A 20,953-nucleotide genomic window follows, 5' to 3' on the forward strand; every position below is an offset into this window, starting at 1 on the left:
GACGCTCTCTGATGCTTATTCCTTATGTAAGCAGTGCAGCCACCCTAGGGGAGAGGCATTATATTCCCACTTGGCAGACCCAGAAAATGAGACCCAAAGAGGAGAAGTGATTTGCCCGAGCAGGAGAGCATGTCACACGATTCTAGGGGTGCTGCTCACACCCTGGTCAGTGGTGCTCCCTTGGATCGTAATACACCAGCGATTCTCCAACTTGGGTCTTTAAATCACCAGAGGATCTCGTTAAAACAGATTTTGATTCAGTCACTCTGGGGTAGGGCCCAAGAGTCTGTATTTCTAACAAGCTCGCCTGTGATATGTATGCTCCCGGTCTCTGGATCCCACTTTGAATAGCGAGGTAGCGCACAACCTGTACAGCTGCACATGGCAGCTGTACACACAGCTCAAAAGCAGCACAGCCGGGACTTAAATTTAGGTCTTTGGACTCAAAGTCCAGTGTCCTCTATGCTGAGCCAGAATTTTGCAAAAAGCACCTCTACTCTGGGCATATGAGTGCCTGGGGATCTGGAGGAGATTTGATAGGGAAAAAATATCTTTAGTAAAAGAGAAACAAAGTCCTGCCTTTGCTGACCAAGAGTCCTCAGCCGAGGCCTTCTGGGGCAGGCATAGACAGATGTCTGCATAAGTGGGGAGCCCTGTGGGAACAAAAGGAAATCAAGGGACCCCACACCTAGCCTAGTGGCAACCTGGGGTCCAGAGGAAGGAGGAAAGGCAGCTGGGCTCTTTGACTGCCGCTCCCAGGGTGGCTAATGAGCAGGGCGTTCTTCCTTGCAGGTGCTGAGAAGTGGGATGAGGCTTGTAAGGAGACAGAGTACCAAGCTGCAGTCTTGGAGGCCTTAATTCCCAGAGTTCTCCCTGCCACAGCTGAGCTGGCTCGGGGCCCATTTCTGTTTGCTTGGAACAGTCTGACATTTTGTAAGGAACCCTTTGCGCGGGGTGCGCCTTCTGGCCTCTCAAGGGTAATTGCCCAAGAGAAGCAGGTGCTCCCCGCTGGGGCTGGAGTTTCCGTTGGGGAAATCAACCTGACATAATATACTGGGGAAAGCTTTGTACACTATAGAGAGCTATGCAAATACCAGCAGTCCTGGGGTGGAAGGAGGGCCTGCAGTAAGGGGCAGTACTGGAGGACCGCTGGAGGGGCAGCGCTGAAAGATGGGCTTCTGTTGGAGATGCCTGTGAGGCCTTGGGGGAAGTTGGCAGCAGAGAACTGGGCATTACAAATGGGGGGATGCAAAGGGCAGTGAGCTTGCAGGTGGGAAACTGGGCTTCAGTGCTGGCCCCGCCACTCACCAACTTCAGATAAGTTTCTACAGTTCTCTGAGGCTCCATCATCTCCTGTGTCTATGAGGCAATGAAGCAATAGGGGCCATGACATGTCTGCTGTATTATTGTGGGATTTTAGCGTCCTTGGGGGTGCCTGGCAGTGTATGTTAGTTGACTCACTGAGGTTCGGGGTCATATGTGGCAGACCCCTGAGCACTGAACAGGGGATGTGAACACCTGTTTGGACACAGAATCCTGGACTGGCCTTGATCAAACACCTTCCTATCTTGAGGCCTTGGTTTCCCCCATGTGAATAGGAGGAAGCAGTGGAGTGACTGCCCACAAGTGCCCTTCCAGCCCTGGGCCTGTGCTCCAGATGGCTGCACGTCCTGGCCAGCAACGCATGAGTTGGGACGTCCACTCTGAGGCTTTGCCTCATCGACAAGGCTGAAGCAGGCAGAGATTTCCAGGTTCGAGGTAAAGGGCCTCAGCCTCAGCTTGGGCAGCTTCCCAGAGCTGATGCAGCTCAGACACATCTTTCCTAGGACATCTTCTTCAGTCAGGGGCCTCAGGATGGCCCAGTCACCAGATGCCCAGCTGGACAGAGCAAGAGCCTGGCAAGGTCGTGTAGGGACAGCATGCTGAGCCCGATGGCCTTGATCATAGGGCTCTGCCTCACCCTCTCTGCTCCCACACCCTACGCCTCCCATGCAGGAGAACCAGCAGGACACACTGGCTTCTGCATCCTCACCAGCCAGCACCTGCTCCTCCGCATGTTCAAGAAATACAGTGCAACCTGGGGCCTGGAGGAAGGAGGAAAGGCAGCTGAGCCCTTGATCTGCCGCTCCCATCACATTTCACCAGCTAGAGAAATGTGATGCATGCAAGGATATAAACCAGGCTGATGTGGGCTGCAGGGCTACAGGGCTGCAGGGCCGGAGGGCATGTCCATGGAGAACACCTGTGATTCACCGGTGTGCAAGCTCAGGGGCTCCCGGGAGTAGATGGCAGAGCCAGATCTGCAGCCCTGAGCTATGTCTTCCTTCTGCCATACCACTCTCTTCTTGAACAGACCAGGTAGCTGCTATTTCAAAATGCAACCATTCCATCTTCTAGTCTAACTCTCCCAGGACAGCCCTTCTGGAATTGGGAGCCAGTGCCCAGAGTCTGCCAGCTGCTGGGATAAACTACCTGACTTTCTTCAACCACTTTTCCCATGTAGGATTTCTACCCCCCACCTAGGGTTGGTAGAGTTCGCAAAAAAAAAAAAAAAAAAAAAAAAAAAAACCCTTTAATTAATTAATACAGGACACCCAGTTAAATTTGAATTTCAGATAAACAACAAATAATTTTTAAATATAAGTATGTCCCATGAAAAGTTCAACTTTAACTGGGCATCCTATATTTTATCTAGTGATCTCATCCATATCCCACCCCGATCCCAGCTAAGCCGTCTCTGGGAAAAGCTAGAGAAGGTTTCAGAAGGTCACGGGGCCTCGCATTAGGATCAGGGTGTCTTTAATGGGCAGTCCTCCCCTGTGCACTCCCCTCCCTCTCCGCCAGTTGCTGGTTCACGATGAAGCCGCCGGTGCCCCTTGCCTGCTCCGGAGGCAGTGCGTTCTCCCTGCAGGGCGATTGTGTTTATTGTCTCTGCACCGAGACAGACCTGGAGTGTGCGCCTGCCCTCTTGACTCCCTGTTCTTGCTATTCATTACCACTGCTCAGCCACTTTGCCTTTGTTGCTGAGCACCTAGAACACAATTTATTTTTCTCTTCCTCCCAAAGTAGGGGTTCTGGGAAGGAAGCCAAGGATTTGAGCCAGGGCCGCCAAAAGACAGAGCTCCGCCTCTGAGACTCCTGCCTGCCACACTGCGCACAGCCCACGTTCTGGTTTTCACGCCTGCGGAATGGGTGTGACCTGTTCCAGCCAAAGGCAGAGGCTCCCAGACCCTGGAGGGAGCCATCTGTGGAAACAGGAAATGTCCTTGCATTCCAGCCATGGCCCTTGTAGGCGTTTCAGTGCCCCTTATGCCAGTGGGGATGTGATGAAGAGAAGGAAGGTCGGCCAGCGCCTCCACACCACACTGCAGAGGCAAAGGCCTGGGCAGCCCTGGTGTGGTTCATGCTATGTGTCCACTTGACTAGGCCACCATGCCTGTTTCTGGATGAAATTAACACTTGAATCCGTAGACTGAGTAAAGCACAGGGCCCTCCTTCACGTGGGTGGGCTCCATCCAATCAGTTGAAGGTTCGAACAGAATAAACGCCTGAGTAAGAAAGAATTTCCTCTCTGCCTGACTGTCTTCAAGCTGGGATGTCAATCTCTTCCTGCTCCCAGACTCACACTGGAACTCACACCATCAGCTTTTCTGGGTGTGGACTCCTCAGCCCCCATAATCCTGTGAGCCAATTCCTTATAACAAATCTCTCTGTGCATCATGTTGGTTCTGTTTCCCTGGAGGGCTCTGAGTAATACAGGCTTCTTCCTTCCTCCTCCCTGCTCCCCGCTGTAAAAGGCAGAGTCTAGGCAGGTGCATGTACACACACCCCCCACACCCCTCCCAGAAGCAGTCAAAGGACAGGTCTCTCCAGGTGCCTCCCTCCGCTGTGCCTGGTCCTGAGGTTGGAGAATATCTTAGCTGAGGTTCCCCTGAGGAAAACTGAGTCTAGATTTATGTGAAAATGATTTCTTAGGGAGAAATCTAAGTGGGAAAAGACAGTAGAGGGACAAGGAAGTGGGATGCAAGCAAAGAGAAAGAAGCCAAGCCAGGGTGTGGCATCAAGCCAAGCCACGCGAAGGGCTGCGTGTCTCATACTCCAGGGAGCTGTGGGGACACTTCAGAGGTGCCCCAATCAGGGGCAAGCAGGCAGGGGCAGTTTTACTTCCTTGCCCTCCCCAAATGGAGCACATAAATGTCCAGGTACTTCCTGTTCTTCATAGGTGCGGGCAGAGTGGTTCTGGCAGCTCAGGGCCATTCTCCAACAGAGACAGCTGGCTGTTGGGAGTGAAGGCACAGGGGTGGGTAAAGATAGGGGGTTGGAGGAGACATGAGGATGGAAAGCATGTTGTGGGGGGGTGGTGCTGAGCGTAGGTCTGGAGAGCAAGAGAGGGGCAGGTTGGGGAGGTCTTGTCTTTGGGGGGGCCCACCCCAAGCACACCTCTGTGAGTCTGAGCTTCCCTTGAAAAAAAGCCTCCCTAAAGAAGCAAGTAGCCCGCTGCACCCAAGCTCTATGCACACAGTCTCCAGGCCAAGGCTATTTTTGTTTTCCTCTAATAACAATGAGCACATTGTGCACACTTCCTGACTAATCTGCTCAGTGAGGTTGGGAGGAGGGACGGGGAGGTCCTAGGACGGAGGGCCCATCTTAGGCTGAGAACTAAGCCTGAACCGCCCAGCTAAGTCAGGTGTGGGAAAGACCCCAACTCCCAGGTCCAGCCACTGCCCCTTCCCGCCTACTCAGCACCTACTTGTCTCATATGGCTGCTCGGGTTCTGCTGTCAGCGCAGAAAGCTAAGGACCCGCCAACTCCCTTCGTTGCTTCTTGCAGGTAATAGTTGCTTCCTGAGCACCCACTGTACACCAGATCCCGTGCTAGGCCCTTTGCATGTCAGATTTCATTTTCCCTCATGCTCAGCTCTATGAATAGTGAGTGTGAGCCCATTCATTCAGACAAGGAAGCTGAAGCTTGGAAAGACTAAGTGACTGATCCAAGTGTACGCGGCTGGTCAGTGGTGGGGGCCTGTTCAAATCCAGGCCTGCTGAACCCCACCCCTGGGGTGAGGGTCTTTCTGCACCTCTGAGACCTTGTGCCCAGGAATCCACACTGAAGTCCCTAAGAGGTAGTGGCACCAAGCCAGGGCTGGACGGGTCACTTGGCAGGCCACGTATATGCTTTGGCACCAGCAAAGCAGGGCACGCCCCAAATGAGAAGTTTTGGAGAAATTATCCATTTTTAAAAATCATTGCAGACTCAATGGGAAACCCCAGAATGCTGTAAGACTTCCTGACTCTTATTCTGTGGTTTAGGACTAGCTTTATTTTGATTTGCACATGGTAAGTGGGGGATACTTGATCCTTTTTCAGGCTTAGGGCCCTGAAATAAAGGTTTTCATCTGGCCCTGCCCAACCCTGCGGGGAGGAGCTGCTTCCCGTGGCCTCTTTGGCCCCTTTGTTAACTCAGCAAAGATGGATCATGAACCTTTTATCTGCCAGGACCTGTGTAAGAGGTAGGGACACAGCAGTTTCAGCTTCCCTGCCTGCTCTTGGAGATGACCACATCTATGGACATGCTTCATAAATTGTCAAATGCTGTAATGTGGTGAACTTCTGCTTGATGCTACTGTCATTAAGCTGAAAGCCTTGCCAGGACAGCTGGGAGTCAAGGGATGGCAGTCCAGCTGAGCAGTCACCTTCATTTCCTTCCTTCCTTCCTTCCTTCCTTTCTCTTTCATCTTTCTTTCTTTCTCTTTTTTGAGACAGGGTCTCGCTCCGTCACTCAGGCTGGAGGGCAGTGGTCATGGCTCACTGCAGCCTCGATCTCTCTGGGCTCAAGCAACCTCCCATCTCGGTTTCTCAAGTAGCTAAGACTATAGGTGCATACCACCATGCCCAGCTAATTTTTTTATATTTTGTAGGGATGGGATTACACCATGTTGCTCAGGCTGATCTTGAAATCCTGATCTCAGGTGATCTGCCTGGCCTCGGCCTCTCAAAGTGCTGGGAATACAGGCATGAGCCTCTGTGCCCAGCCTTTTGTGTGTGTGTGTGTGTGTGTGTGTGTGTGTGTGTGTGTGTGTGTGTGTGTGTCTTAAAGAACTATCCAGGCTGGGCACAGTGGCTGACGCCTGTAATCCTAGCACTTTGGGAGGCCGAGGTGGGCAGATCACCTGAGGTCAGGAGTTTGAGACCAGCCTGGCCAACATGGAGAAACCCCGTCTCTACTAAAAATACAGAAAATTAGCCAGGCATGGTGGTGCATGCCTGTAATCCCAGCTACCTGGGAGGCTGAGTCAGGAGAATTGCAGGAACCTGGGAGGCAGAGGCTGCAGTGAGCAGAGATTGCACCACTGCGCTCCAGCCTGGCGACAGAGCAAGACTCCGCCTCAAAAAAAAAAAAAACCTACCCAAATTATATATGTTTCAGGCCCCTAAAACCTGAATGCATCCAAGATCATGTTGGAAAGGCTGGCCTGTCTTTCTGGAAGGTTTGTACCAGGGTTTCCCATCATCCTTATCTTTCCTGTTTCCATCACTCACAGAGTGGCTGTTCTGTCATTCCTAGCCCCCCACAGGGGCATCTGCGGGTGTATGGGGCTGCTGCTCCTGCCCTTGGTGGGGCTTGTGACCCTAGATAGGCTTTGAGCTCCCTGAGGGTGGATTCTTCCAAACACTCACTGGAAGGCTCTGCACATGGCATGCCTCAGTGAGCTCTCTTGCCCACACCCCCAACCCTCGGGAGGTAGGCTGGGTACAGGGGCGACCTGGCTGCACATGGATGACTGAAACCTGGCAGTGGGCCTGAACCAGGGCTTCTTTAGGACAGAGACACTCCTCCCCCTTCCAGTGTCCCTGTGGTGGTGGAAGCCACAGTAGCAAGCAAAACCTTTCATATTCCAGGGGCCAGGATGAAAAGGAAACCTCTAAGCCATTTGTATTTGTAAAGCGCAGCTTAAATGCACTGGGGGAGAGGAAGCTGTACTCAGCTAAGAGCTTCTGCATGAGTTATGAGTCTCCTCCTGTTTCCAGGCTGACCTCCTGGGGTAGGCCTTGCCAGGTCCCCCTGAGGCTCAAGGCCCCAGCCTCCTGCCTGACCATGCTGGGTTCAGGGTTCTGGTCAGGGTTCAAGTGCTGGGTGGACCCAGGGCAACATTGTGGCCTCCAGCAGCTGCCAGCAGCTCCGGCAGTAGTCCGTCCTTGGGAGTGTGGAGGCTGAGCAGACTGGCTCATTATGGTCTGGTGGGCATCCCTGAGCCAGGGGCTGGCCCAGGAACTTCCCAGAAACACTGGAGCAGATGGGGCTGTTAAAAGGCACATCCCTGAGCTTTCAGCCCAATTACATGGGGTGGAAATGCGCTGAGGCCATCTGCAAACTTCTTCAAGATTCAGCCCTGTACTTGCTTGCTTCCTTCCTTCCTGAATAATTGAATAATTCCCTTAAAATTCTGTAGGACCTCCTTCCCTTCCCCCAACACTTCGTGAAAGCAGCAGAAGGGGTTAGTGGGAGCAGGGAGGTGGCCAAGTGAGGGCAGTAGCCTGTGGATTCAGGAGACTGGCTACATGCAAGGGCATTGAGCAATACATAAATATAGCGCGAAGAGTGGGAGCCAGGTTTCTTGTTGTTGGAGAAGGAAGTTGAAAATATGGAAAGGGGAGAAGTTTGAGTGAATCCTATGAGGATGGACTGGAAATAGAGGTATTGATGTGAACTTATGATTTTTAATTTATGGATCTAGAAATAAATATAAATATATGTGTATACACACACACAAATACACACACACATTCCTTGGCTCTGGCCACTGAGAAGGTCTGGGAGCAACAAGCCCCCAAAATAAATGAGCAAATCTACAGCCCAGATCTGCCCCCAAATCATTCGCCACTGAAAGGAATCAGGGCTCCTTGGAGAAATGACTGATTCCAGGGCTGGGGCAGGGGAAATAGAGCACTTGAAACATCTTGTTGTTTCAGACAGAAAGTGCTCAAAGAATGATGGGGACATGTCGAAAGCACATAAGATAATATCCAGAATATATAAAGAACTCCTGTGTCCAACAACAGAAGAAACAACCCAATTAAAAAGGACTTCAATAGACGTTTCTCCAAAGAAGATATACAAATGGCTGATAAGAACATGAAAAATGATCACCATCGCTAATCACTAGAGAAATGTAAAGCAAACCCATAATGAGATGCAGCCTCACATCCATTAGGATGACTACTATCAAAGAAAGAAAATAAGCATGGGTGATGATGTGAGAAATTGGAACCCTTGGGCACTGGGTTGGTAGGAATATAAAATAGTGCAGTTGCTGTGGAAAACCGTATGGCAGATCCTCAAAAAATTAAAAGTAGAATTACCATATGATCCAGCAAGTCCACTTCTGGGTATACATCCAAAAGCATTGAAAGCAGGGACTTGAAGAAATATCTGTACACTCATGTTTATAGCAGCATTATTCACAAGAGCCAAAATGTGGAGCCCAAGTGTCCCATCAACAGATGAATGGATAAACAAACTGTGGTATAACCATACAGTGGAATATTACTCAGTCTTAAACAGGAAGGAAATTCTGACACATGCAACAGCTTGGATAAAACTTGAAGACATTATGTTATGTGAAATAAGCCAGTCACAAAAGGACAAATACTATATGATTCTACTTATTTGAAGTACATAGAGTAGTCAAATTCACGGGCACAGAAAGTAGAATGGTGGTTGCCAGGGGGTGGGGGGAGGAGGCATTGTTTAATGGGTACAGAATTTCAAGTTTGTCAGATGAAGAGCCCTGGAGATGAATGGTGGTGATGGTTGCACAACAATGAGAATGTCCTTAATGCCATTGAATGGTACACTAAAGCGGTTAAGATGGTACATTTTATGTGTATTTTACCACAATTTAAAAAATAAAAATGTAAAATTAAAGAAAAAAGGACACAAGAGCCAACTTGAAGAGGCTCCCAATGGCCACATCAGGGACAATTTGAGCATCAAAATAATGATCTGTGAGTTAATATTAATACAAGTAAGTAAATGAATAAAAAATAGGGAGAAGAGAAACTCTTACTTAAAGTAGAATGCAAACTAATAAATGTAGAAGGGATAATGGAATTAGGAAATCACATTTTGTAAGCACTGTAGAAATACTTGATTTAGTCAAGAATCATTAATGGATACTAAACCTACTGGGTAAATTTTTGATGAGAAACAGGATATTTACCTAATTTCAAACTTACTCTATATAAAATATTAATTAATTAATTATAAGTTAATTAATAAGTATAACATACTCATTAATTTAACACTGGTGAAGCCTGGTAGATACCATCTTAGCCAAGGACTAAAAGTTAATATCTCCAGTAATGGGGCAAATTGACCACGAATAACCTGACAGGATGCAATGCAAAGAACACAGCATTACTTTTGTACATTCCTGCCCAAAACACGTTAACATCAGAGCAACTTAAATTGTGAGCCATTCTACAAAACGACCAGCCTGTAACTGTCCTAGGTGTCAAGGTCATCAAAGTAAAGATGAAGGAACTGTCTAGGACTGAAGGAGAGTAAAGACATTTGACAATTAAATCAACATGTAATCATGGATAGGACCCTTTCGAGATAAAGGACATTATTGGGATAATAATGAAATTGGGATGGAGTCTAAAGATTAGACGGGAGTAAGAGAGCATCCTACCTTCACTGGCTGCAATGAGGTTTGGGAGAGTGTATCTGCTTGAACTTCTTCTCAAATGGTTCAGAAAAAAATAATTCCTGTCTCTTTCTCTTTCTCTCTGTCCTTCTATCAATGCCTCTACCCTATGACCCACTCCTGGGGACAGAGCCAATAGAAAGAAGTGCTTATGTTTGCCAAAAGTCATGTAGAAGAGTATTTATAGCAGCTGTGTCATAGCCCTCAATTAGAAACTACCTGCATCAGTCCGCCTGGGCCACCTTAACAGAATGCCACAGGCTGGGTGGCCTAAACAACAGACATTTATTTCTCATAGTTCCGGCGGCTGGAAGTCCAAGATCAAGGTGCCGACCGGGTTGGCTTCTGGTGAGTCCTCTCTCTCTCTGGCTTGCAGATAGCTGCTTTCTCACTGTGTCCTCAAATGGCCCGCTTGGTGTCTCTTTCTCTTCTTATAAGGACACCGGTTCTATTAGACCAGGGCCCCACCCTTACGACCTCATTCAACCTTCACTACCTCCTTTTTTTTTTTTTTTTTTTGATGGAGTCTCGCTCTGTCGCCAGACTGGAGTGCAGTGGTGCAATCTTGACTCACGGCAACCTCCACCTCCCGGGTTCAAGCGATTCTCCTGCCTCAGTTTCCCAAGTAGCTGGGACTACAGGCATGTGCCACCATGCCCAGCTAATTTTTGTATTTTCAGTAGAGACGGGGTTTCACCATATTGGTCAGGATGGTCTCGATCTCTTGACCTTGTGATCTGCCCACCTCGGCCTCCCAAGGTGCTGGGATTACAAGCCTGAGCCACCACACTCAGCCTTTTTTCCTACTGTCTACATAATTGCAAAGTTTAATTACTTCCTTAATGGTCCTGTCTCCAAATACAGACACATTAGAGGTTAGGACTTTATTCCATAAAATCTGTGGACACAATTTAGTCCACAACACTACTCAAATGCCCATCACCAGTAGAATGCATAAACAGTGGTGTATCTATACAATGGAAGATTCCACAGCAGACAGCATGAATTAATTATTAATACACGCAACAATGTGGGTGAATTTCACAGACATAATCTTAAGCAAAATAATCCAGGCACAAAAGAACATATACTATATAATTTCATTTCTATGAAGGTCAAGAACAGGCAAAACTAAGCTATACCAAAGTAGATTTAATGATTGGTGGGTACTGCCAGAAAGGCACATAAAGAAGATCTCGGGGATACTGAAATGGATAGTGGCTACACGCGTGTTTGCATATATAAAAATCATTCAAGCTGTACATGTAAGATGTGGATGGTTTACTCTATAAAAGTTACACCTCCTGTTTCAAAAAGTGAAGTGTGGAGTGAAGTGTTGAAGGGAACAGCGTGAACTGAAATAAGGTTAGTGTGTATGCCATGGAGAAGGACGAGGTGTGGGAAGAGCCTAGGGAGGGAGGCAGGCCCTGATATTAGACCTTTGTGGAATTTGGATTTTGGGGGAAAATGGGAAGCTGTGGAAGCTATAGAAGGGGTCTAAGAGGGAAGCGACATAATCACATTGCATTGTACAAAGGCCTCTCTGGCTGCAGAGGGTGCAGCAGCTTAGAGGGGCCCGAGTCGGGGCAGGCAGACCAGTCATGAGGCTGCTGTGGTCCCAGCTCAGGGTGGCGGTGGCTTGACTCTGCATGTGCTGTGGGGATGCAGAGCAGCAGGCAGCTTTGCAGAATTGTCAGGTTGATGATAAATCGTAGGTGGGGCAAGGGATATACAAGGAGTCCTAGAAATGTCCAGGTATTTTCCTTGAGTGACTGGGCAGATTGTGAAGCATTTTCTGAGATGGGGAATATTGGAGGGGAGGAGGTTTTGGGGACAGTGGAGGAGGATGTGGCTTGGTCATGGTTGGGTTGAGTTTGAGATCCCCATGGAGGCAGTAGGAAATAAATCAGGAGAACCCAAAGACAATGGGCTTGAATGCCTGCCCTAGGGGCAAGACGGGTACACAAATGAGGGGAGTGGCCAGTGGGTACAATAGACAGTGGTGGAGACTGTGGAAAAGGGGGAGTGTATGTCTTTTGTGAAGGAGGCAGCCGCCAGCTAAAGCTGATTTAGGATAAACGCCCAGCAGTACTGGCCTTCCAAGTGTTCAAGAGAGGGTGGAAGTCTGGATTTCGATATGAAATCTGCTGTTTTTTTTTAAAAAGTTATCCTATTTTTAAATATTTATTTATTTATTTATTTGAGGCTGGGCTGTGAGACTGGCTAAGTTTTGTATTTTTGGTAGAGATAGGGTTTCCCCATGTCGCACAGGCTGGTCTTGAGGTCCTGGGCTCAAGCGATCCTTCTACCTGCTGCCTCCCAAAGTGCTTGGATTACAGGCATGAGCCACCATGCCTCGCCTGAAATCTGCTGATTAAAAATATATATATTTTAAATGGAAGGATACATGCAGAAAAACATAAATGTTAAGCACACAGCTTGAAGGGTGATCACGAAGTGAATTCACTCATGCTGATTTTCAAAACACTCTAAACATTGTAGGCCAAACAGAACATACCTGCATGTACGTGGGGCCACCATTTGGGAAACCTGAGACAGAGGTTTGAGAAGGAATGTGGCTGGCCTTGGGGGCAGGGTTGTGGGTGAGACAGAAGGAGTAAGTGGATAGTGAGGGGGAAAGAGTGGCTGTGGATCTGTGAGCAAGGCCAGATCCGATTCAAAGGTGTGGGGAGAAGAGGAGCCTGCAAGGGTCCCATGACACCCTCCAGGGGCCCTTGGTCTCTAGTGGGCTGATGCTGCAAGTTGCAGATGTGGAGTTGGGCCACCCAGGGAGGCATCAAGGAGGAGGTGGTCTCACACACTGAGGGGGAAAGCCTAAAGTTCCCTTAGGACCCCCTAGACACTGGGCAAGGTATAAATACTGCTCAAGAGGAATTGGATTAGAGAAATTGATGGTGCTCTGATTTCATTTTCTCTCTTGATGAAAAATGTATGACTTTTACACCGTGGCAAAACAAGAAGCACACGGCTGGCCATGGTGAATGGCCAGCACAGTCATCGCTGGCATCGATGGCATGCATAGTCAAGGTTGTGAACTTTTGCCAGCTCACCATTTCTCACAGTTAAGATAGTTATTTGAGCCGGGTGCAGTGACTCCCACCTGTAAGTCCTGGCTACTCGGGAGACTGAGGTGGGAGGATATCTTGAGTCCAGGAGTTCAAGGCTGCAATGAGCCATGATCGAGCTGCTGCATTTCAGCTTGGGCAACAGAGCAAGACCCTGTGTTTGAAAAAGAAACAGATATTTTTCTCCTCTAGGATGCGATGAGGTCACACATCCTCCACTGTACCACCCCTCCATGTGTGTCCCACTTGTGGCTCCAAGACCCAGACCCTCCCCAAAAGACAAACCAACCAACCAGCTCAACATGACCATCCCCCTCAAGAGTCCCCAGGGGAGATGTCTGAGTGGTGAGGAGGGCACTGAACTCCACCCCGAGGCTTTGCAAAGAGGGGAAGGCTAAGCTGAGCCTTAAACAGAACTTCCCAGGGGAAGAAGGGGAGTGGGGTGTGGGTATTCCGGGAAAAGGGGACAGCAAGAGCGTAGGCTAGAAGTGAGACACAGCCTGGTTGTGTGGGACACAACGGGCAGCTGAGCTAAGGGTGTGTGACACTAAATAAGGGGACTAAGGCCAGGTGCCAGGCAGGGGCACTGCTGCAGGACCAGCAGGGTGGAGGCTGCTGTGATAGGCTGATAACTTGTCCCCCTTGCGTCCCCGCAGCATGGCGGCCTCACCGTCCCGCACATGTCAGTCCCTCGTCCAGACCCCTGCTCAAGCCACTCTTGGCACCTGGAGTTCCCTTCCCCTCCACCAATGCTCACCTTGGTCCTAGAAGACCTAGGCTCCTTGAGGCCCTGGCCAGGCCCACTTGCCTGTCTGAATCCCTATGGGGATCCACGGGCATCCCTATCACTTAGCCTACTCCCACCCCTGCGGAGACCATCAGGGGTTGCCCCAAGCCTCTGTCAACTCTATCACATTGCAGAGGTCTTAATCCTCTACAATGTCTGTTTTTCTTTGTAGCCACTGAGGATCTCGTGGTCTACATGGGTTTCATCCACATCTGTGTTCCCAGTGAGCAGCACAGAGTAAGTCCCATAGCAGGTATTTACTGAATGCTTGTTGAATGAATGGTGAACGAGTCAACCCTTTGCATGACATGGCATCCAGTGTCTGTGACCTGGAGATAGTGATGAGAATATTGCTTCACAAATGGCAGTTCGAGGGATTCTACGGCAGCATTTTATTTAAAAGCATAAATGCTGCTGAATGGATGCCATGCTTCAGCTTGTCAGGGAGAGGAAAACAGAGGATTCCAGAAAATTGTCTCTAATTTGAGCACAATTTCACTCTTTCTGTTGACATCTCCTGGTGTACTTTGAAAAGACTGCAATTCTGTACCTTTAGCCAGGAACATCCAGTCGGGGAGATCACCAGAGCAGCTCTGTGGGCGACGGCATTTGAGGCCCAGGCCTCAGAGCTGCATGTCATGGGGCAAACGGGCACTGGGCTCAGACGACCCTTCCCCTCCCACCCAGCTTCCTGGAGACACTTAGCATACACTGTGCCTGGGGCAGCAGAAAAGGCTCAGGTTTTGCAAACACAATCACTTACTATGTGGATAATTTAGTCTGCCTAAGCCTCCGTTTCTTCTTCTGTAAAATGGGGAGAATGCCTTCCTAATAGGGTTGCTGCAAACAGTAAATGAAATATTGAATGTCGGATACTTAATATAATGCCTGTCATTAGCAGATGTTAAAAAAAGTCCCTTCCCACCTATCCCTGTGTTCACTCTCATCAACACTAGCCTGGCCCCTGCCTCTGGAAACAAACCTCCCTAAGGGTCTTGGGCTGAGCAGCTGATCCCATCAAGGATGGAGCTGGCACCCAGAGTTTTCACTTTGTGAGGATTTCTTGGAGCAGGAAAAGTCTTTGGTTCAATAAGGAAGAGAGTTCAAATAGTGGAAAGCGGTGGGGGAGCCGATAGGGGAGGCTCTGTGAGCTGGGGACCTTCTAAAGGTGAGCATCTGTGATCAGCTGTGATTCTACCATGCCTGCACCAACCCCTCTCATAAACACCAGTGGTCATTATGCACTGGATAAAATCCCAGCCTTTCAGCCAAGTTTTCAAGCCCACCTGCCTTCATTCATTCACTCCACGAACATGCCCCAGGTCCCCATCTCCACAACTGTACACAGGCTGGTCCCTGGACCTGCTACACCTTCCCTCACTCTTACCTACATTACTCACCAGCCCTTCATGTTAGAAACCATCTGTGCCCCTCCAGAACTTGGTCCACAGTTGTTTATGCTTGTGCCTTAGCTTCCCCATGGGCTCTAGGCATCTGTAGTCAGGGTCCACAACCGAGCCATCCTGAGGACACTCAGGCAGAGCCTTGCCTCTCGCTTTGCACCACACCATGGCTCAGCGTCTTCTTGGAGTGAATAAGGGACTGGGCTTCTCTACACTCAAGTCATTCCCATCTCAGAACAGTCCAGGTGCACTGAAGGAGGGAAAGCTGGGAGCACACTCCTCCCACAGGCTGTCCAAAGGGATTTGAGAGTCCCTTTGGGGGTGCTGTACTTTCTTTGCCACACAGGCATGTGGCAGCTATTTGCATGTCTATCTGGCATCCTAAGTACACAAAGATGGTTTGTCTATTTCCCATCTGCTAACCTGCTTGGATGACCTCCTCCTCAGCACAGCACACAAGAGCACTAAAGTGCCCCAGGGATGCTGCAGGCAATGTCTATACCCCATTTCCTTTTAGAAACCAGCCCGGGTCACGCAGCAATAGAGCAAGCCAAATGCAAATGGCCACCTCCTGGGTCCATCCATTGTCCCTTCTGGCCTAGATCCTGCCTCAGTGATATAGAAAAAAGATGAAGGTGATCTGGAAGAGGAAGCCCTGAGATGCTGTCAAAGGAGGAAAAAGATCCAGGGTAGAAGTAGGGGAGACGACTGGCATGTGGGCAACAAACCCTGTCTTCTAAAAACACCTGTGCCCTTGAAGTAGGGAGACAAGCCCCGAAGAAAGTCCTGGAGCTCCACCAACTCCAACACCAGTGTGCGCCTACTGCAAACGCAGGCCAAGGGTTATTGTTCCCACTTACAGATGAGAAAACTTAGATAGATCATGCTATGGTCTGAATGCTGGTGTCTCTCCAATATTCACATGTTAGAACTTGATCCCCAGTGTGATAGTATTAAGAGGTGGGGCCTTTTGGAAGTAATCGAGTCCTGAAGGCTCTGCCCTTATGAATGGGATTATGTCCTTATAAAAGAGGCTCAAGTGAGCTCCCTGGCCTCTTCTGCCACATAAGAACACAGCAACGAGACGCCATCTATGGAGCAGAAGGCAAACCCTTACCAGACACCACATCTGCTGGGGCCTTGATCTTGGACTTCCCAGCTTTCAGAACTGCAAGCAAAAAAATTCTGTTGTTTATAAATTACCCAATCTAAAGTATTTTGTTGTCATGGCAGGAAAGGACTGACAGGTCAGTGTCACATAACTCACCCAATCAGAGTGGGCAGGGTAAGGTCTTCTGATTCCAAGGCCAGAGCCAAGGGGACTAGTTTGTTAGTGATCCTGGGAAAAAGTGCTATTTGCTTATCCAGGAAATACAGATTAAAACCCCAGTACATGGGGCCAGGCACGGTGGCTCATGCCTGTAATCCCAGCACTTTGGGAGGCCAAGGCGGGTGGATCACAGGGTCAGGAGATTGAGATCATCCTGGCTAACATGGTGAAACCCCGTCTCTACTAAAACTACAAAAAATTAGCCGGGTGCGGTGGTGGGCGCCTGTAGTCCCAGCTAGTCAGGAGGCTGAGGCAGGAGAATGGCATGAACCCGGGAGTTGGAGGTTGCAGTGAGCTGAGATCGCGCCACTGCACTCCATCCTGGGTGACAGAGCGAGATTCCGTCTCAAAAAAGTAAAAAGAAATAAAAAAATAAATAAAACCCCACTACAACACGTACCCTCAGGATGGCTAAAATGAGTAAGAGAGATTTTAAAAATTTGGTGTTGGTGAGGATGTGCAGCAACTGTAACTGTGCTTTTTATGGCTGGTAAGAATGCAAACTGGCATATCAACACTTTGCAAAAGCGTCTAAAGATGCCTACCAAAGCTAACCATATGCAGACCCTATAACCCAGCAATTACATTTCTAGGTACCAAAAGCATTCCAGGTACTAGAATTTTCATAGCACTAACTATAAAGCCAAAAAGCTGGAAATACCCAAATACCCATAAAAAACATAGGGTTTGGTTTGGTTTTTTTTTTTTTTTTTTTGGTTTTTGTTTGTTTGTTTGTTTGTTGTGTTTTTTTGAGACAGAGTCTCACTCTGTCGCCAGGCTGGAGTGCAGTGCTGTGATCTCAGCTCACTGCAACCTCCGACTCCCTGGTTCAAGTGATTCTCCTGCCTCAGCCTTCCAAGTAGCTGGGATTACAGGCACGCACCACCACGCCCAGCTAATTTTTGTATTTTTAGTAGAGACGGGGTTTCACTATGTTGTCCAGGATGGTCTTGATCTACTGACCTCGTGATCTGCCCGCCTCGGCCTCCCAAAGTGCTGGGATTACAGGAGTGAGCCACTGAGCCCAGCCAGAAAAACATAGTTGATAAAAATATTGTGGTATAAGGCCGGGAGTGGTGGCTCATGCCTGTAATCCCAACACTTTGGGAGGCCGAGGCGGGTGGATCACGAGGTCAAGAGATCGAGACCATCCTGGCCAACATGGTGAAACCTCATCTCTACTAAAATTACAAAATAACTGGGCGTGGTGGTGTGCGCCTATAGTCCCAGCTACTCGGGAGGCTGAGGCAGGAGAATCACTTGAACCTGGAAGACAGAGGTTGCAGTGAGTCGAGATCATGCCGCTGCCCTCCAGCGTGGAGGACAAAGCGAGACTCTGTCTCAAAAAAATAAAAAAATAAATAATATATATATAGTCATATAATTATAGAATATGAATGAGCAAGCTATAATTACACATAGCCATGGATAAATGTCACAAACATAATGCTGAGCAAAATGAGTCAGACACCAAAGAGCAAATATTATATGAACCCATTTACACAGCTTTCAAACCAGACATTCATCAATGGTGTTACAAGTCAGGATAGCGGGGTCCCTTAATGTGGGTAGGGACAAGAAAGGATTTCGGTGATGCTGGTTGCATGAGGGTGCTACAGTTATGTGGTGGTGGTTACATTTTTCACGAAGTGAAAAATCATCAAGCCATATGCTTATGACTTGTACATTATGGTTTCGGTATGTATGCTATTCTTCAATAAAAATGTAAGCTTACAAAAATTAAGGACAATCTCTACTAACTGAGATAGAGTGAATCCAGGATGTATTGTTAAGTTTAAAATATTAAAGTGCAAAACTATAACTCTAGAATGCTACTTTGTGTGTAAGAAAGAAAGGGAAATAAGAAATTATTACCCTTTTATATATTATGGAAGGGGGAATATATAAATTTATATTATATATTTATAATATATTATATTATAGAAGATTATTTTTGCAAAAAGAAACACAGGAAGGATAAACGAATGAGATCAGTTACCTACAGAGGTAGGGTGGGAATGGGGTGGAAGGGATATGAGCAGAGAGCTATTTTTTCTGAGTATAAATGTTTTGTATGGTGTTGGCTTTCAGAACCACATCAGTGCTTTACCTGTTCAAACAACAACAATAATAAAGGATGGGGGAAGTCTCTAAAATGTAATACAATCAGAAACAAACAAACCTAATACATTTCAAATGAATAACAACCACACTAAAAGGAGGGGAAAATCTGACCCAAGGGCATTTTGAACACAGTATTTTACTATATACGCCCAGACAAAAGATAAAAAAGATCTGCAAAAATGTCAGACTCTAGTTAGCAGGTTTGTTTTTTGCAGCGGTATGGTTTAGCCATTCTGAAACTTCTAGGCTTCAGCATATGAGTAAATATAATGACAATCACAGGGTCCAAGTTTCTCACTGTTGGAGAAGTGAGTTACAGGTATTGGAAGGGAGAAGACAAAAATGTACCCTTAGGTATTAAATTGAAATTGGAGGTAACCATACAAGCACATGGCTTTATATAGAGATGTTAATATAGATATGGTCATGGATATTCTACCTCCCAGATCATTCTCTCCTAAAATAAATAAGGGATCATTGGAGAAATAGCTGATTTCCAGGACAAGTACGTGATGAACCTGAAAGTAAGAAAATGCTCAAAGAATGATGGGGAAATGTCAAAAAGACACAGGGGCCGGCTTGAAGGAGCTCCCACTGGCCAAACCTGGAACAATTTGAGCACCAAAATGAATAATGATAAGAATGAATTACAACCCACTGAATAAAATAAGAATCTCTGAGTCCATACAGAGATAACATAATAAGTATAAATAAATACATGAGGAAAAGAAAAAGCTCTTCTGTATAGTAAAATTCAAACTAATAAAGAGCAAATTCTGAGGTTAGAAAATTACATTTGACCAGCATCATAGTAATAATTGATTCAGGCAAGAATCATCAATAGATCCTGAAATTAGTGGGTGAAAAATCTGACAAAGAACTGGATATGTATATAGTCTAAAGGTAACTCCCCACAAAGTACTTTTTTCTTTTTTTTTTTTTTTTTGAGAGAGAGAGAGACAGGGTCTCACTCCTGTTGGCCAGGCTGGCATGCAGTGTGGCACAATCACAGCTCATTACAGCCTCAAACTTCTGGTGGACCCAAATGATCCTCCCACCTCAGCCTCCAGAGTAGCTGGGACTACAGGTGCATGCTACCACACCTGGCTAATATATACATATACATATATATGATATATATAATCATATGTAAGTTATATACATCATATCATATATGTAGATATATGACTTATCATATATATATAGATATATGAGATTTATCATATATGTACATATGAGATATATATGATATATATATATATATATACACACACACACATATATATATATGACTGGGTCTCACTATGTTGCCCAGGCTGCCCACAAAATATTTATTAAATAGAAATGGAAAAATAGTAACTTTATAGTGCTAGACCACACCTTAACCTGTGATCCAAATTAGTATAACTAGTAATAGGACAAATAGACATCATGTACCTCCTGAGATGATGCACCAAGAAGGACACAACTTCACTTCTGTGATAATCCTGCAAAAATCAATAACCTGCACTTAATCATGAGGATACATCAGACAAACCCAAACTAAAGAATATTTATGTATTTATTCATTTATTTGAGATACAGTCTCGCTCTGTGGCCCAGGCTGGAGTGCAGTGGTGCGATCTCGGCTCACTGCAGGCTCCGCCTCCCAAGTTCAGGCCATTCTCCTGCCTCAGCCTCCTGAGTACCTGGGACTAAAGGCGCTCACCACCACGTCTGGCTAATTTTTTTTTTTTTTTTAGTAGAGATGGGGTTTCACCCTGTTAGCCAGGATGGTCTTGATCTCCTGACCTTGTGATCTGCCCGCCTCGGCCTCCCAAAGTTCTGGGATTACAGGCATGAGCCACCATGCCCAGCCAAGAACATTTATTAAACTAACTGGCCCACACTCTTCAAAAATGCCAAGCACATGAAAGACAAAGAAAGGCTGAGGAACAATTCCAAATTAAATATGACTAACAAGACATGACAAGTAAATGCAACCTGGGATCCTGGATCAAATCCTGGACCAAAAAAAAAAATTAATAAAGGATATTCTTTGAACAATTGGCAAAATTTGAATAAGAAGGCATATAGATCAGAAAATATAATTATTAATGTTAATATCCTGATTTTGATAACAAAGACAAGAAAATAACCTTATTCTTAGGAAATACACACAACTATTTTGAGCAAAAGGGCTATGATATCTGTAACTTACTTTTGAAAGGCTCAGAAAACAATGATATGTAGGACATATACATAATGTATGTATAATTATATATGCATGAAGAGAGAGACAGGGAGACAGAGAGAAAGGATGATAAACCAATTGTGGTAAAATGCTAGTTGTTGGGGGATTTGGGTGAAGGGTAAATGTGAATTCTTTGCGCTGGTCTTGCAACTTTTCTGTAAGTGTGCAATGATTCCAAAATAAAGATTTAACTAACTGACTAAAAAAATTCCATGCTTATTTTTATTATTTACATACTAGATAAAATTGACATGCAACCTTAAGTGTACAGTTAAATGGGT

General features: G+C 46.8%; 2 protein-coding genes across 2 annotated transcripts in view; one reads left to right on the forward strand and one right to left on the reverse strand.

Annotated features, from left to right (window-relative positions):
* HMG20A (high mobility group 20A) overlaps window positions 1-20,027 on the forward strand; it is a 103,053-nt gene extending 83,026 nt beyond the window's left edge. The window contains exon 10 of the mRNA XM_055098435.2: window positions 13,755-20,027. The gene's annotated coding sequence lies outside the window, so the exon portion shown is untranslated. The remainder of the gene's footprint in view (window positions 1-13,754) is intronic.
* LINGO1 (leucine rich repeat and Ig domain containing 1) overlaps window positions 1-20,953 on the reverse strand; it is a 322,019-nt gene that overhangs the window by 6,637 nt on the left and 294,429 nt on the right. The window lies entirely within an intron of this gene.

The sequence above is a fragment of the Pan paniscus genome, chromosome 16 (assembly GCF_029289425.2).
Source record: "Pan paniscus chromosome 16, NHGRI_mPanPan1-v2.0_pri, whole genome shotgun sequence".
Classification (NCBI taxonomy): domain Eukaryota; kingdom Metazoa; phylum Chordata; class Mammalia; order Primates; family Hominidae; genus Pan; species Pan paniscus.